We start from the raw sequence: 19,047 nt of genomic DNA, 5'->3' as shown, positions 1-19,047 counted from the left end.
TCAGGGGTCCCTCAGTCCCTCACATGCACTTTGGCTTGCTGGGGAACACCCTGGGCTCCTTGTCCCTTCCTCAAAGACAACATCGCTGCTCTTCCTTTAAGTCCCACAGGGCCACCTCAGATGCGTTAGCTCTGTTTGGCTCCACTTCACGTCCAGGGGAAGAGCTGGCCGCTGACCCCCTCGCTGATGTCTGCATGCGACTCCCTGCTGCTTCCCTCACAAGTGGCATCAACACGGCTCTGGTGTTGCTCTGGGTGAAAGAGGAGATTCTCTGAAACCCTCAAAAGCTGCTAGGGATGAGAAAGGGTCCACGTTCTTGCCGTTGCCCGAGTACCCAGTCACCGGGGAGACCCGCTTCTTTTGCTCATCGCCCCCTGCTGGGCTCAGAACCCAAGGCCTCACGCAGAGGAGTCACTCGGCACTGATTCACACCCAGCCAGGCTGAACTCTCGTCCTCAAGCTAATCTTTGCTCTCTGCCCAGCGGAAGGCTCTCATGTTCTGGCAGTGTGGGTGAGACGGCTGGTACAAATTCTTTCCACTTGTGTGAAGAGAATCAAGTTCTTGCCATCTCTCTTGGTTACTCTCTATGGAACTTTAGATTTTGTCTCTCTTCCTGTGATCCTTGAATAGAGACATCCTAATCTTTCAGCATTTTTACTCCAAGCCTTTCCCATTTTATAGAGCTGCCAATAAGATCTTAACTCTGTCACTGAACATCACGTGCTTCTTTCCTCTGCCAGTTTTCATGTTGGTCCTGAGGGGTCTGAAAGCTTCTTTCTCTTACTTTCGTGCTTATAGTTTGCACAGCAATTTTCCTGGCTCTGTGTGTGTCTGTGTGTGAATCTGAGTGTCTCTGTATGTGTCAGTACATGTCTCTGTGTCTGTGTGTGAATCTGTGAGTGTCTCTGTATGTGTCAGTACATGTCTCTGTGTCTGTGTGTGAATCTGTGAGTGTCTCTGTATGTGTCGGTACATGTCTCTGTGTCTGTGTGTGAATCTGTGAGTGTCCCCGTATGTGTCGGTACATGTCTCTGTGTCTGTGTGTGAATCTGTGAGTGTCTCTGTATGTGTCGGTACATGTCTCTGTGTCTGTGTGTGAATCTGTGAGTGTCCCCATATGTGTCAGTACATGTCTCTGTGTGTGTCTGTGTGTGTATCTGTGTAAGTCTCTGTCTCAAGGCATAATGTGTTCAGTACTTTTCACTCAGTCTGATAAATTATGCCTTTTAGGTCATGTATCTCCATTGAATTGCATTTTTAAACTTACCACTGATTTGCCCTCTCTTATTTATTCTGCTATTATTTCTTTTTTTGGCAAGCTCCCCATGGTGTATTTGATATGCCAAAAAAAAAAAGTAACAATAACGGGTCTCATTCCCCTGACCCTGAAAGAGCCCCCAATATGGCACCATTGGGAAGGATGAGTCAGGAGAAGCTGCTAAAATCTCAGGGCTGGGACGAATGGAGATATTACTGGCGCCCACTTGAGCAAATCAATGAACAACAGGGTGACAATGATACAGTGATTATTTCTTTTTAAAAGCTGTATTAAAGACTTTGATAATTCAGTTATTTCTTGAGTTTTCGGTCCTGTATGACTGCATTGTTTTTACTGTTACTCTAGACATTTAGAATACAGAGCTGACCATTACCTAGCCTCTATAGCCCATCACTTCACACCTGTGACCAGTCCCCTGCCCCATCTTGTATCAGCTGCTATGTGTTATGTGTTAGGGCTGCAGACACTACGACTTTATATTTCTTTGTAGCACGAGACATTTTTTGACCATATATATTAAAAACTATGAGAAAACCCTCCACGCTGGTGTGGTTTCTACTTTGAAAAAGAATAACAGGAAAGAGGAAAATGCACCATGTTGACGCGATTAAGAATATGGAGTGCCCCTTTACAATAGCCAGAAACTGGAAGAAACCTGAATGCCCACGAACAGATGACTGGTTAAAGAAACTTTGGTACATCTACACAATGGAGTACTATGTAGCTGTTAGAAAAGATGAAGTCATGAAATTTACATACAAGTGGTACAATATGGAAAGTATCATGCTAAGCGAAATGAGTCAGAAAGAGAGGGATAAACATAGAAAGATTGCATTCATCTGGGGGATATAAAGTAACAAAATATGAGATTAATACCCAAGAATAGCTGAGATCAGCACCAGGAGGATTACTCCATAACTTAGAGGCCAGCCGGGTATCCTAGAGGAAAGGGCAGCTCAGATAGAGAAGGGAGCACCAAATAAAGGATGTTTGGAGGATCCTCCCAGGAGGGGAGATGCATGTCGAAAGTAGACTATGGACTGAACATGTTTGCCACTCAATGCCTCTTTTGCAGACCACAACACCCAAAAGGACAGAGAGAACACAGGGGATTGCCCTGCCACAGAGACAGGGGGGATGGGGGGATGGGGGTGGGAGGGATATTACCCATGGTGGTGGAAAATGGGCACTGGTGGAGGGATGGGTATCTGATCATTGTATACTTGAAACCCAAGCACAAAAAATTGTAAATCTACAACTGTAAAAAAATAAAATAAAATAAAGGGGAAAAAAAAAAAGAATATGGAGTGCCCGCCCACACAGCAAGAAGGCAAGGCCATGGCCCTGGGGGCGGTGGCAAGAGGGGGCGGCCCCCAGCCACTCTGGGAGGGCAAACACAAACAGGTGGACACCTGAACTAGAACATAAGAATGAGTGAAAGTAATAATAATAACAATAATAATAATAATGAGTGCAGATAACGGTACCCATTCTTTTCCCTTGCCAGCTCTCATGTTTTGCTCTGATATTGTATGATATTATTTTTATGTTTTTCCGTACTACGATTAGTTAGATTGTTCCCACCCCGGGGTAATCCCTGCCATGAGAACACCTGTTCCCCTTAACTTCCTGGCACTGACAGGCCCACAAAACCGCCTTGCGTGTCCTGCCCCAACCAGACCTTCCCTCCCATCTGGCCTGGCATTTAGCGAGGCTAATGAGGCTGAATTGGGGTCTGGTCTGAGGAGCAAGTCTCAGAACAAGGGAGACAATGGACATGTGCAAAAACAATGACAAAGCGTGGGTTCTGGAAATGCAGACGTGAGTGCCGAGGGCTGGGCCACGCCCACCCCAGCTCGCTGGGCTTGATGACAGCCCCAGTCCCAGCCTGGCTCCCTGCGTCTTCCTTCCCTTGTGTTCTCGTTCCAGCTCCTTTATCTCCCTCCTGCTTCCTCCCACCCCTCTCCGTCTCACGATTCCCACTCCTTCCAGCCTACAAACACCGGCGTGACCACTGCAGAAATGAACAATCCACAGTTTCGTTGCCATTGCCAAGGGCCACCTGGTCCTGGCCACAGTGTTAGTCTGACTGAAGAGCTCCGGGAGCTCCTGGAGCAGGACCGAGGCTCCACGGGAACCAGTCCTCCTCCAGAAGGGACGAGCCCTGCTCCCCGAGGCCCCCGAGGAAAGGACACACAGCCCGAGTCCCAGCTCTGATGGCCTGGGCTCACACACAGTCACGCGGCACCTGGAACATCTTTAACCCCCATCGGCGGGCTGGCAGCAACGCCTCAAGCAGCTTATGAATATTTCACCTGTTTCTTTAAAGCATTTGGAAGCGATCTGTATTTGTAGCCAGAATCAAAGTAAATTATTTGAACTTTTTTCATGTTGTATAAAATATGAAAAATCATGAATATTAAAAAGCATAAACGATTAATAATAAGTTCTAAATAATAAAATGAGCAAATGACCTGCAGTGCTCGTATAATGCAATGAACAATGACAACATAGTAACCAAAGATGCCCCAGTCAGTGGCATTTCCTAGAGGAGCTTCTCTTGCGGGGACTTTCTACGATGTGGCCTTTCTCTAGCAGGAGGAAGCGACAAGCGTCTTTCCCCAGATTGACTCTAACCCTGGGCTTTGGCTCATGGCCTCATCAGTGCTCCCTTTTCTGTGGGCCCATACCAACAAGAAAGGAAAAGAAAGAGAACCTCCTATCAGAATATTGGGGTTCTGGCCTAAAAGCCAGTTTAGCAGAGAAACAAGGAGGCAGTGGTCGGGGCACCTTCTACGCCGTCCATTTGATTCCACTCCATATGCATTTTAGATTATTTTGTTTTGGGTTACACCTGCGAGGCTCAGGGGTTCCTCCTGGCTCTGCACTCAGGAATTACTCCTGGCGGTGCTCGGGGGGGACCCTATGGGATGCCGGGGATCCAACCTGGGCTGGCTGTATGCAGAGCAAATGCCCTACCCACTGGACTATTGCCCCAGGCCCCATATAATACGTTTTCATACCTAAAAAAATACACATGCTCCTTGATATAAAAAAAAAAAAGATTCTTTTTCATTGTGAGTGCAGATGATTTTTGAAGAAAGAAACTACTGCAAGCCAGATGTGTTGGAGCTAAAAGATGTTGAAAACGTCCACCGCTTGCAGGTTGATTCTATAGTTTCTCAAATGTCTAATTTCCTAAATAATAAGAAGATGTGCCGATTCTAGGCACTCACTGGACAGAAGGAGAAGCTTCTCCACTCACTAACCTCTGACACGAATTTCATCCAAATTCTCTGAAGCATCAGCCTGCCCCACTCTACAATCACTACAATGTTGGTGTGAGATTCTGGTTATGTTCTCTTCTCTCTCTCTCTCTCTCTCTCTCTTTCTCTTCTCACAAATTCTCTCCTCTCTCTTTCTCCATCTTCTCTCTCCCTCTCATTCCCAATCTCTTCTCTTCCTTTCTCTCACTCTCTCCCTTCTCACTTCTCCCTTTGTCTCTCTCCCTCTCTCCCTTCTCATCTCTCTCTCAATAAACCTTTAAAACACACACAATGCACAATACTCACCGCATTGATACCAGAGAGTCGCCTACTTTGGAGGCCGAAGGGATCGGCTGGTTTGCCAGTGAGTCTAAATGGATTCCTAAGTTAGCCAGTCCATATGAATTTTTGAACCACACTTAATAACTACTGAACTAACACGGATTTCGGTGCACAAAGTGTACCTGTGTGTGAAAAGCTCCAGGTCCTCTATCTAACTAGGCAGATCCTTTCTTTTTTTGACTGGGTGACCCATGAAACTCAAGGATGTGTGTGTGAGTGGAATTATTGTCTGGCTCTCTTTCGGCAATTCACACCAACAGCCTCCCCATGTGCACATGCCAGGCTCATGTCTGACAGGGCCTGTCCGCCTGACCCTCATCAGACTCTCCAAGGGTCTGTGATTCCAGTAACTCTCCAATCTCCAACGGACACCTCTTATTTCAATGTTGGGGCAATGCTACTCTCTGCTCGGGTGACACTGAAACCCTCTGGCTGTGTGGCCCGATCTCAGGGCCTCGCTCTGGTGCTCATGACACACCTAGCAAAGCTATGTGTGGACAAATATTCCCTAAGCATCACCCCTGTTCAGGCGAGGATGGAAACACATGACCCCCAAGGTCACTACAACGATTCAAAAGTCACCAGTGATAGGAAGTAAGGTCCTCCCCCAGCTCTGCAAGAAGTGCGGGTCCACTGTGGGAAATTGTGCCGATCAGTTCTTGCTGGGCAGTATAACGTGGTCAAGGTCTAATGGGGACGAGAGCCACGCATCTGAAGCATTAAAAAGTAACACCAAACACAGTTCCGTAAACTGTCGTTCTCTGCCTCCTGAGTTTCATTTCCATGAGCCCTGTTCTCTGCCTGCTGAGGTAGAACAAGAGAACTCCAGTGAAACTCACAGCCAATCAAAACCACTTACAGGCATTTTCATAATAATCAAGAGGTACCTGTGGGCAAAATTCAATTTCCACATATTTACACGCCAACACCAAACGACTCTCTTGTGCCCTGTGGATTTAAAGTCTCCAAAGAAAGATGCCACAGTTGTACTGATTTCTAGAACTGCTATCTTTAAGATTCCAGGGTGATTTTTTGGCTGTAAAGGGAAATTTGGAATTCCCTAATTTGGGGACAAAAAAGGAAGGAATAGTTTATCTATAAGAGAAATGAAAGAAACTTTGTCCCAATAACCCATGTAGCAAGAAGAATCCTTTTCTGGTAGAAGTCAAGTGGAATGATGGATTCTGGCTGCTGACAGGTCTGCCAGGGCCCAGAGAGGACACAGGACGAGGGGCAGACGTCAGTCACCCTCTGAGATTCAGCTCTGACCATGTGCAGAGGAGCCATTAGGACAGGTGACAGTGGGCTGGAGCAATAGCATGGTGGGGAGGGCATTTGCCTTGCACGCGGCTGACCCGGGTTTGATTCCCAGCATCCCATATGGCCCCCTGAGTACCACCAGGAGTAATTCCTGAGTGCAAAGCCAGGAGTAACTTCTGTGCATTGCCAGTGTGACCCAAAAAGAAAAAAAAAATATTTTAAGATCAAAACGCAATCATGAGAGTTTGTAAGTCTGTAACTGTATCTCATGATGATTCATTAAAATAAAAAAATTTAAAAAAAAGACAGGTGACAGTGACAGATCACTGGTCAGGGCAGCCGGAGGGAGGGGGGCATATGAGCAGCACATAAACACGCACAATGGACAGACAGAGAATCTTGGGAAGGAGATGCCTTGCTTTAAGTCGAGCCCAGAAACTTGGCCCCCATGACACCTGAGTCCCCTGGACAGCAGCAGGGCGAGTAGGAGGGCCTGGCCTGGCCACACACCTGAGGAGAGGGGCCCCTGAGAGCCAGGCTGGAGGCGGCCGCTGTGTCCCGGGCAGCAGGACCCTGGGCCATGTGAGAAACGCACAGACACATCCCCGGCAGTGTCCTCTGTTCCAGCTGTGCTGGTGCACAGAGGATAATCAGGTGGAGGCCGGCCTGGGACACAGAGCAGGGGACAGACGCGCCCACCGCGCCCAACTGTGCGAGTCAGAGCATTTTTCTGAGCTTCAGACTATGTTTGCGAGGTGGAGGGACTCCCCAGCAGTGCTCAGGCTCTGAGGGCCACTCCCAGCGAGACTCAGCCTGGAAAATTCAGTGCCCGGCCTGTCCATGGGATGCTGGTCAGAGCCAGCAGTTCCCGGGGCAGTGCTGCAAGGGCCTGGGGGCCGCACTCATCTGACTGAGCAAGGCCCCCACCGGTCAGCTGGCTCTCTTCTCCCTGAGCTTCAGGGTCTCAGGAACTGATGTTTGAGCAAAGGTGCGGGAGAGGCGGGGGGGGGGGGGGTCAGGGGGGAGTCTCACGTCGGCTCCTCACAGACCATCGGTGAATGGAAACAGAACTGTGTCTTGGTTCAGACTAATGCAGACTCTGTCTGAGGTCCGTGATTTCACTAGAAAACCAACATTCGAAAATGTTGCTCCCAGATTCCTGCAAGACTGACCACCCAGGGTATCCTCACTGCCCGCAGGTGGAGGGGATGAGTTGGGGGGTCCCAGCACTGACCACACCTTCCAGCCACAGCTGCCGGAACAGGAAGCACCAGCAATCAGCCCCGAGAGACGGCACGGCGAGGGTAAGGATGGGGGCACACCGGCCTCCCTCTGAGTCCCTGAGGATAAGCCGGGTCCAGCCCAGGGAACCACTGAGCTGTCGAGGGTGTCGCTTCCGTCACATGTCTGGGTGGCATCTGATCACCCGAGCATCAAGAGGGCCCACCTCTTCCAGGGGACAGCAGTGGCCGTAAGGCTCAGAAATCGTGAGACAACAGGCAACCGGACGTTTCTTCTTTAAGTGTCTCTGCCTGCGCCCCAGCCGCTGGCGGAGGGGGGTGGGGGGAGGGCGGGATGGAGAATGAGTCTGAGACGCAGGGCAGCCGACCAGAGCAGAGCAGGGCACACCCGCTTCGCACGGCTGGAGACCCTAAAGGAAAAGCAGGTCAATAGCGCAAGAGGGAAATAGATTTTCTGAGGCTGCCAGGGACAGGAACGTTCTGGATGGTCTGTGTAGTACAAGGAGTGTCAGCTGAAAGGCAGTGTGTCATTCTTGACCCAACATGACTCTGATTTCCTGTCTTCTCGGCCTGGAGCTTTTTAGGACTCCAACACCGAAACCCCTTGTTTATATCCCCTCATCATCGTTTTACTCTACCATAGGATTTGAGAGATAATGTTTATAGATTTCATAGGCGCCTAGGGAAGAAAATACCTCTCACATAACACAGCACTAAACATCAGTAAACCCTGTGCAGAACCTCCCAATGCTAACAGCAAACTCGTTCCGTTCCGTTTCCAACATCAGTCGAGCCCTCTCGGCCCCCCTCCCACTGTACCGCACACGTCCACCAGACTTGGTTCTGCACAGTGGACTGGGGTCCGAGAGTCTTTCCTCTGGACATCTACCCAGGGCACACGGCCCACCGAGGCCCCTCGAGGCCTGGTAGGACTCCTCCCTGAAGGTGCTCTGTGCTGAGAGCAAGTATTCCTGCTGCAGACCCGGGGGTCGGGGAAAGGTGCCCGGCTTGTCCGCAACGTACATCCAGACAAGTGACCTTCCCCCATGGAGCTTAGTTTTTCCATCTTTAAAATGAATATTGACATCCTGGACACAATCTTGAGGTGTTATCAGATACAATTATGGTAATGCATGTAAAACACTTGGCATAACACCTGGCTTAGAACGATGTGCTGAATAAATATTAGCTATATTTGTGACAAGTTTTAAAAATAATTTTAACCTCTATCGAATAGCTATTATTTGTTTACTTGCGTGCAGAGAACTGAGAAGTCTCTTCTCCGGCATCACATCGGCACCGACAGCTCAGCCTCTAACAGGAAGGTTTCCACCGTTGCCACCTTGAGAGGTCGAGGCTGCATGTCTCCCCCAGAGGCCCTGACCCGGGGCAGTGCTTCACTCCGCTCTCTGCTCAGTGCTCAGGACCGGCTTGGCCCAGCCAAGAGTCAACATCACAGAAACAGACGCTTGGGAGAAGAACTAGAGACGCGCGCGGCATGAGAGAGGGTACACTGAAGGCTCTTGCTCTCGTGCCTCTGTTCTACAGTGAGAAGGAGCAGTGAGAAACGCGGGCCAAGAGCTGCTTGGCCAAGCTGCCCCTGCCCAAGGCAATCTTCCTGTCCCCTACGGGAAGTCCCCAAGCAGGATCCCGTGACTTCTTCTGTGTCTGAGCAGCGGTGACTGAGAGTTCCTCCTTTCCAAAGCTAGGCGCTGCACAAAGACCTTCTGAACTGCGCCTACCGTTGGCTCGAAACGTTATCTACAGAGTTTCGAGGATTCTTGAAATCAGGGTAAGCTATTTTTAAATGGTTTTCCCTTACAGGCTGCAGCTTCTAGACTAAGGGTTTGTCCATTTGATGGACGATTCGTGGGCACAGGAAGTCATCTACTAAAATGAGTCACCTTCGTTAGCAAGAAATACCAAAGAGCAACGGTCTCCCAGCACTTTCAGGTGAAGGCGGCACTTTCGGGGTACCCCCCCCCCCTTTAATCAGGATGCGTCTGCTTTCTTACGGTCCGCCCCTCTAACTGCATTTCATGTGCAGTGATCAATCATCTGTGAGTTTTGGTTGCAGCCACACATTTGCAGATGCAAATCCCCGCTTGCTCGGGGAGCTCATGGCTAATCTGCTCCCAGACAGCAGAGCTGACCTGACGGGCGAAGCCCAGAGGATGCAGCCACAAGCCTCGACTCCTCCACAGAGCACTTGGAGAAGCATCTCTGCAAATGTCAGAAGCCTGGGAGAAAGGCCCCCAGTCAGCTGTCCAGGCCTGGCCCGAGACAGTGTGGTCACTCAGGCTCACAGGACAGGCTTAGCCCAGGCAAGCATCGACATCGTGGAAATAGCATCGTAGTAGTGGAGAAGCGATAAAGGCATGAGGCCAAGAGCTTCCACAGAGGAAGAGTCAAGAGCTGAAGTTCTTAGTGCAACCACAGGGTTCTGAGTGTGAGGGATACCGTCTCTCCCTCCCTCGTGCTCCGCTCAGCATCCTCCATCATTCCAGGCTCCGTGATGGTGTAAGACAGCGAGGCTGCTGACGGAAAGACAAAACGTTGAAGAAACCCGATGCTCAGCGGCACTTAATAATACAACGATGCGATGTAATTCTGTCACTGTAAACGACTTTCATATAAAAGCGTGATGAAGGAAAGGAAGAGGGAGGGAGGGAGATATGGACAGAGAGAGAGAGAGAGAGAGAAGTATAATTTTGAGTCTCTTCTTAGTCTCATTTCTTCTTCAGTCCCAAGTAGGATATTTTCAGATTTGCAAACAGACCATATGCTCCAGTTCCTTAATATTAAAAGTTGTCTCATCTTTCCTTATTTTAGGTGATATTTATAGTTCCCTCTGTTCTATATGTGAGGACTTAAGCACTTATCCATGATCATTAGCATTTATTAAAATATTCCTACCAAGTTTCATATACCCTATTCTGTTTGTAAGTCATTGTTCCGAAAGACCATGCATTGAAGCTTGAATTCAGGAGGGGAGGAAAAGGACCCTCATATTTTCCTCTTATGTGGCTCTATAAAATTACAATAATGCCGGTTAGAACTTCAGAATGCGAGAGGAGGGTCTGCCTTAAGACGGGCTTTACTGGGAGATACCGGGAGCACAGGACACCTGAGTCATCAAATCAAGGAGTTGGGAACCCTGCAAATCCCGTGTTTCTTCTGTCAATCATCTCAATCACCTTTCCTGTTCAATGCTCCACTCTCGTGCAACAGTCCAGAGCACTTCCCAGAGAGCTTAACTGACCAGATTCCATCTTCACTGCATAGAATTCAATGTCCTTACCAAGGGCATTAGTACTAAATCACATGTTTGATATTCCTTGCAATCCAATTCAATATATGATATGGATGAAGGCCACAGACTGAACCTACTCAAATCTCAAATCTCTAAATCTCAGTGGTCCTCCTTGTTCTCCTGCTTTCTCCCCCTGAGCTTGCTTCCTAAAACATACAGAATTTATCCTGGCCCTGACATGCTTGCTAACCAATGATTCTATCCTTGACCTATTTATTATGTCCCTATATTTGAAGTAGACTGCAGAGACATCTCCTTCATGTGCTTAAGACAGTATTTGAAAAATGTAATTAAAGCAATTTATCAGCATTCAGGGACTTATGCAAATGTTTGGAAATAATTTTTCCAGTAGTTAATATTTTTTAATTATTGATAACGAATAGTACCCACATAGTGACACCATCAAATCATTCTTATTATGAAGTATAATACTAAAAAATGGACTAGTGTCTTGCTTTCTTTTCCTTTTTCTTCTTTTATTTACTTCCTATGAACTAAGGTTTACACAAAGCTAATGGGAATATTTTCTTATATCTATGTATATATTCTAGATAATACAACTATATTCCTTAAAACATGTGGACATGACTATTTTTAGCAATTGCTCCTAGAGCTGTAAACACAGTGTAATTAATTCTGGTTTAACTGATATATTTTGTAGTGCAGTTTTCCATCACCCAAACATAGGGGTGCATCATTAACGGGATGGAGGCCTCACCATAACAGAACAGCTGCACGGATTCCTCTACCTTCAACAGGATTTGAAACAAGTTCTAAAAATGGATCACTAAATAAATGCAAGAAAACTTACACATTCATGAAATACTTAAAGAGCAAGAATGAGACTTTAACTCTTGAAAAGGAAAAAAAATGGCTTATTTGTTGCTCCTCATGGAGATCAAAACAGAGGTGGTTAAGTGCCTATCACTGAGGCAAGAAGATGCTGCAATTATAGAATTTTAATCAGATGTTTGCAATGTTGCTCCCAGAAGTTTCTAAAAAATGTTCTGTAGGAGCTGGGTGATGGTACAGTGGGTCGGGCAATTTCCTGGTGTGCAGCTGACCAGGTTCAATCCCTGGCATCCCATATGGTACTCTAGCCAGCCAGGAGGTGGTTCCTTAGAACAAAGCCAGGAGTAATCCCTGAGCATCACTGGATGTGCCCCTCCCCCAAATAATGTTTTGTGTACCGAATACTAAATATAAAACCCAGCTCCCGGAAGCACGTGGCCACAAATGTGGCTGCGCGACATCTTATTATCTCATTCTTGCTTTGGACAACCTGACAGGCTACCGAATGTAACTTGCCCACACGGCAGAGTCTGGCAAACTCCCCGTGGCGTACCCAATATGCCAAATACCAGTAACAATGATGGGTCTCATTCTCCTAACCCTGAAAGAGCCTTGAATGTGGCACTTTTTAGAATCTCAGGGCTAGGACGAAGGAGATGTTACTGGTGTCTGCTCAAGGCAATTGACGAACAACAGGATGATCGTGATCGTGATTGTACAGAATACATGATCCCAAAAATTCTTCAAAAGTGAACTCTAACCTGTACAGAAGAAGACATGCTCTTCTTTAAGATATGAGGTATATTATTTCTCTACATGATTAGTATAATGGAAAGAAAGTACCTACTTGAGTTCTTGATCATAAAATGCATGTCATGCATATTATCAGTCACTAATGATGGCCAAGCAATTTCAAGCTCCACTACACAGAAACGCATAGTAACACACCAGGAAAATCAAGATTGAATCATCAGATTAGCAAAAGTTGGCCAAATGATATAAAGAAAATGATTTATAAGCTTCACTGTGCAAATCTGTGCTTTTATTCGATTGAGGGGCAGCAACAGAGAAAAAAGGAAGGGGCGCAGCAGAGAACACAGGGAACGATGCTCTGATCCATGCACAAACGGAGACATGCTAACAGAGAAATGGATGCTGCAGATATATATGTTTTGCAAAGAATTTCCAAAACCTATTAATCTCTAAATACATGCTATTAGTACTACGAAAATGATGCATTATTTTGTTGGCCAAATTGATCGATATAACAAAGAGCAATACTTTGTGCCAGCAAGATGACAAGAAATATGCTTTTATATATCAAAGCAGACATAAATTATTATTCTGCACCAAATAATAATCAAAAGGCTCTAGGACAGGCATGAATTTGCCTCAGCAATTCCATGCTTATGAATTTATCTTTAAGAGTGACTGGAACCTCCTGATAACCACAAAGCAAGAATCTGAAGTGAAGACACCTGGAAGAGAAACTAAAGAAGGAAGAGAAGCAGCAGGGAAAATCAGTGGCTGGAACTAGGCAAGGGTAACAGCAGAGACACAGAACCCAGAATAAAGTGGCAGCAGCCGATCCCCGTACTGCATTGATCACCGGGAACAAAGTGGGCTGAATTCACCATCCAAAGCCACCGAGCTGACTGGGGGAGACAGCTAAGAGCACGTGAGCACAGGTTTTGCAGAGAGCACAAGCCCCCTGGGAGGGGTCCCTGAGAACTACTGATGCGAGTCCTCCCTGCCAAAAAAAAAAAATAAACAGAGTGGCTGTGTGACTCCGTCTGACTACACCTCCAGACACTCACTGGGGACAGTAAGACAGTCTCACAAAGAGTGGCAGAAAGAGCTGGATGGCTGTGCGGTGCTGAGCGCTCGCTCTCCGGGGAACGCTGACCAGGATGGGGTGACGTGCGGGTAATCAGAGGGAAAGACCCGATGGCTTCTCCCACACATGGAATATAAGTAAGCAAAGAAAGTGGAAAGCTAGCCAAACCAGCTCTCCCCTCCAGGACGAGCATAGTGGCGTCATCGGGGGCGGGGAGTGTAGGGGAGGAGAGAATTGGGTTCGGTGGACAGCACTGGACAGCCGCTGAGAGTCCCGGAGGCCGTGCAGCTGTGCCCCTGAAAGCCTGCCTTACATACACCAAAAGCAAATCAACACAAATTTATTCTAAAAAATAAAATTATCTTGAAGAATAATACTAATTTGTGGACCAGAGAGAGGGTGTATTGGTAGGCCATCAGCATTGCATGTGGGCAAGCCGGGTTTTATCTCTGGCACCACATACGGTCCCTGAAGTCCACCAGAAGTGATTCCTGAGCACAGAGCTGGGCGTAACCCCCCTCCCAAATCATAGCTCTGTATTTAAGAAAATGAGTCTTTGGACCTTGATAACTGTCTCATGTCTGGTACCCTGATCGTGAGGATGGCATAATGGATGTTTCAAAGGCCAAATTCACAAAGCTGTAGAATCTCTTATGTATCAGTGATATCTTATTAGGTCATTTAAAATTTAAAAAAAAAAGAACAGAAATGTGAATATGTGTGAAGATTCAAGTTCAATAAAGTTTACTCTAATAGGACTGCTAAAAGCAAGTATCAGAATGTTCTCCCTGTCCATCCATGCAAGACTGAGGCAAAGTTAACCAACACCTCAGTGCTCAAGACAAAGGCAGGAAGAGTTGGACATGCCTTCCGGGCACCCTGGGCTTGCAGCACCTCGGATCAGATGAGGATGCCAGCAGGCAGCCCAGAGAGCCAAGCCTGGGGCAGGAGGTGCCCACCAGGTCTGCAAGGAGAGTCTACGGCTTTCGCACAGTGAATTCACCCAGCGACGCCCTTCTCGAAACTCACCCAGCCCCTGGATGATGGAAAGCGAAGTGACATGAAAAAGCACGTATTTTTTATTTACTTATTTGGCTTCAGGGGCTGTATCTCTCAGCTTCCAGAAGCTATCCCTGATTGTATGCCCCAAGGTCACTCCTAGTACTCTCAGGGGACCCCAGGTGGATCTAGGGAGCAAACCCGGAATTGGTCGTGTGTAAAAAATTATGCACGCTGAAGGTTGTGTGTTCATGGGCTCCCGGACAGCTGTTGGCCAAGGGCAGACGAAGGAAGAGACGAGGGCCAGGCCGGTTGATCTTAGTGGCAGTTTATTACAAGGAAGTTTATCCCATGTTGACCTCTCGACATGGGAGGTCAACATGACAAATGACCTGGTACCCGAGCTGCGCAGGAGGAAGAGAGCGGCTTGGAATGCCTTCAAGAACGTCGAAGAAATAGCTAAGAGGACGAAGAACCTCCGGCTCCGGGCACATCTCTTTGATTCCACCGTTCTTCCTGCATTAACATATGCCTCAGAGACCTGGGCCCTACGCAAACAGGATGAGAACGCCATTCAGGTCTCCCAAAGAAGAATAGAAAGAGCTATGCTTGGAATATCACGTTTCACTCAAATGAGAGAAAGAATCCGGAGTTCTGACATCCCTCGACGATCAAGAATCAGGGATGCTGTCTCATTTGCCAAGGTGTCAAAAATCAGATGGGCTGGTCACGTAATGAGATTTAAAGATGACCGTTGGACTAGAGCTGTTACTGATTGGATTCCACGGGATGTCAAAAGACCGTGTGGCCGCCCACCTACCAGATGGTCAGACTTCTTCGTCAAGATCATGAACGATCGATTTGAGGCCCTTCATGTTCCCGGAGCGAACAGATGCCATTGGGCTACACTAGCACGCGACAGGGACGAATGGAGACGTTACTGACGCCCGCTCGAGCAAATCGACGATTAACGGGAAGTTAAGTGATTAAGTGATTATCCCATAGAAGAAGTTTATGTTATGGAGGGCCTAGGTTCTCTCAAGCACACGTTCCCCTTGCTAGTCTCTCCCTGGTCCATCTTCCAGCCCTGCCCCCTCATTCTCCAACTCCCTTCTAGTCTGGGCTGACACTCCACCCAGTCAGGTAGCCAACTCAACATAAGCAAGCCCTTCCTGACTGCCCAAGGGCAAGATACCTCTTAAGGTGTTTTTCTCTTTTCCTCAGTGCAATAAACTATCAACTATTCTTGAGGCGGCTGGAGCGATAGCACAGCGGTAGGGCGTTTGCCTTGCACGCAGCCAACATGGCCGACCCGAGTTCGATTCCTCTGCCCCTCTCGGAGAGCCCGGCAAGCTACCGAGAGTATCTCGCCTGCATGGCAGAGCCTGGCAAGCTCCCCATATGCCAAACAAAGTAACAACAAAGTCTCCAATGGGGACGTTACTGGGCCCGCTCGAGCAAATCGATGATCAACGGGAGGGCCTTTACTTTACTTTACTTACTATTCCTGAGGTTATGCAGGATGGACAGAACAGTATTATCCTACAGTCGTGGACAAGACAAGTGCCTTCACCCCATGCCAGGTGACTGGCACCATGAGATTTTTTTAAAGCAGTTTTAATGTTTTCTGTAGGTTTCCTGGCATTTTTTGGTAGCTATTGTAGAGATCACCTACACCCCTCATCAGGGGTCAGTCAATGGAAACATCCTGGGAAACTGCAGCACAATGAGCTCTCCAGACAGCCAGCACCCACCATACCGAGCACAGTCCCAGTACCCCAGCCAGCTCCTCGAGCACAGTCCCAGCACCCACCATGCTGAGCACAGTTCCAGCACCCCAGCCAGAATGACTGCCTTTTCATGGGTGTTGCCACATCCTCGTCTTCCTCCAAGTCCAGCTAATCACAAGTTTTTCTACATTTCTGTAACAGTCACTTCCAACCCCGAATGCGGCCTTCCTGACTCCTTGGTGGCCCGTGGCATGTTCGCTTTTGTTTTGTGGCTTTACTTTTTTATTTGTTTTCTGTTCTGTAACTCAGCATGATTCCTTTAGAAGTCATCTTTCTTTGAGTTTCTTTGTGTGTTAGCAGAGATTTTTTTTTTTACTAAAACATCAAGGTATAAAATTATGTGCATAAATTAATCCCATTTTCTACAAACAAATAATACCCTCTGTAGAAAATACAGTTGACATATCTTGATGGATCCTGTCACAAAACGGACATAGAGCTCAGGGGTAACAGAAGCATTGCCGAGTGCTTCCATCACCCCTTTATGCGTCTCATGATTGTGACCCTCTATCTGATTCCCATGAAACTGAGGAGGGGCTGAGAGGAAGAGCCGTGACTTGACGGCCAACATGGGGGTATCGTGGTTTTCATTTTCTGTGTGAAGAAAATGCATTCGTTGTTTCGAATGAAGAACATCTCTGCCACAAAACATGTGTGTGAGACGGGTGTGAGGGCAGGGGCCGGAGCCGTACAGGCGTTGCAGACTGAACGTCCCACCAACGTTCCTGCTGATGCTGGTTTCAAGCTGGTGAGGCCCAGGCGGCCACGTTAAATTGCAAATGGCCAAGGCCATGTTGGTTTCTTAGATTTATCGTCTCCCTTCCACTGCTTGTCTTCTGGATGTTTCTCTCCTCTGAACCTTGATTTATGGGGAAGGACAAGATGAAGTGCGGAGTCTGGTCTGAATTTAAAAACCAGCCTATGGGTCCGACCAAAGCCTTCACACAGAACAGGCTGGGGGCCAGCGCCAGGGTTTGCAGACACTCCAACCTGTCCTCCGCCCAGTCTAATTTGACTTGATAATGGGAACAAACTCACCAAGTGTAGTTTAACGCTATTTCTCCACTGGTGTAATCAGAAAAAATGGTGTGAGGGAGGCTCAGTGCTGGCACCATGGCCCAGTTCCTGGCAACCTCACCAGCGCTTCTGTGACTTACTCGAAGCCTCGATTTGTCACATTTCTCCAGTATGCCAAGGTTGAGCTGATTCCTCCAACCCCCGCTGAGATTCCAACAGCTATTCAAAGCTTGAAAAAAAATAACCAACAGTGCTAAAACAGGGAGCTTCAGGCATCTCACAGTGAAGGAAGCTTTGCTGAATGGTTTGGTGGCCACAGAGGTGTGGATGTGGTTCTACGTCGGCGAGATCGTTGGGAAGCGTGGCCTTATTGGCTATGATGTCTGAAGACCAATGAACAGCTGGTTCACTTGAGTGTTCTTGGATCATGTGTGCTCAGACTAAAATAATGAATAAAATAATGTCAAATCGGGAAAAAAAAAAGAAAAAGAAAATATGGTCTGGGCATCTTGTATTCGACTCGGAAGCATTTGGGTTCAGAAAAACAAAAGCACGGAAGTCTCTGAACTGACTGTGATGGTACAGTTTACTGGGAAAAACTGAAAAATAATTGGATTTTTCTCAGTAAAAGTTCTTTTCTGGAGTAATAACTCACAACTAGCAATTAACAGCTGGATCGGCATTGAGTATGCAGCATGGCCCGCAGCGGGAGATCCCCCGATGGGCCAGGCAGCCAGGTCAGAGCCCTTGGCTCTCGCCGCCAGAGTGTGGAGTCAGGCCAGGCCAGAGCCGCACTGCTCTGACTCTACCCCAGCTGTCGCTCTAACCAGAGGAAGATCCTAGTTATTAAGCCTTGAGATCATCACCCCTAAGAAGAGATGATACAGCAACAAGGGGGAAAGAGGTTATATTTGAAAATGTCATCAAAGAGAATTAACAATATTTTCAGTGAATAATTGCTAAGAAGACGTTGAGCCATGCAGGATCAGTTGCCCCTGCAATTAATTCACTTTCTTAGCCATCAAACATCGAGATGTGAAAGAACCCACGAGCCCCCAGACAGAAGCAGGGGCAGTTGGTGAGGGAACCACGGGGGCCGTCACAGCTGCTGTCCACGCTGCCCACAGACAGATGGAGAGGGAGACGCGGGGATGGTGACCCTGACGTGCAGGCTTGTTCTCGTGCCAAAACTCTCTGTTGGGGACTGTGCTGCTGAGGCAGAAATCAAACACCAGAAGTGGTGTCCAGTAGGGAAAGCATTTTTCTCAGATTTAAAGCCCTGTCTCTCCCTGGTGCAGTAAAAACTGTCCCTCTGTGAGATCATAAGCGAATCTTGTGTTCTGAAAGGGCCCAGCTCGTTCCAGCAACCCTCCTGTGTGTGTACATTTATCCAATGAAGCATTTCCGCTGGGTCCCACTAGGCCTTCGAGGGTGTGCCATTCGGCCTTCGAGGTTTCTTCAGAGACGCTTTCGAGTTCCTCCCTCCAGATGCTCCCCCTCACCTCAGCTCCTTCCCTCCACCCAAGTTGAGACAGGCAGGAAAGCCGGGAGAGAGCAGGGGGAACACGAACACCATCCCTCCAAATCATGTCCATTTGGCCCCTCGCAGCATGCTGGGGATCAGGGTCCAAGCCGTTGGTTGGTATTTGCGGAAGAGCCCCCACCCCACCTCCCCGCCCCCCCCCCTCCCCCCCATGATTGCAGGCCGGGAATCCAGGCCCTGGGGACTGTGAGAGACAAAAAAAAAAAAAAAACATACAAACTAAAACATCCGGAATAATATACTGTATGATCACCCTGTAGGCCCAGAACAAAGCTGTCACTGCCCTCCCGTTGTTCATCGATTTGCTCGAGCGGGCCCAGTAATGTCTCATGGTGACACTGGTCACTGTGTTTGGCATATCGAATTT

The sequence above is a fragment of the Sorex fumeus genome, unplaced genomic scaffold, assembly GCF_029834395.1.
Source record: "Sorex fumeus unplaced genomic scaffold, SorFum_2.1 ptg000079l, whole genome shotgun sequence".
Classification (NCBI taxonomy): Eukaryota; Metazoa; Chordata; class Mammalia; order Eulipotyphla; family Soricidae; genus Sorex; species Sorex fumeus.
This window is presented reverse-complemented; position numbering follows the sequence as displayed.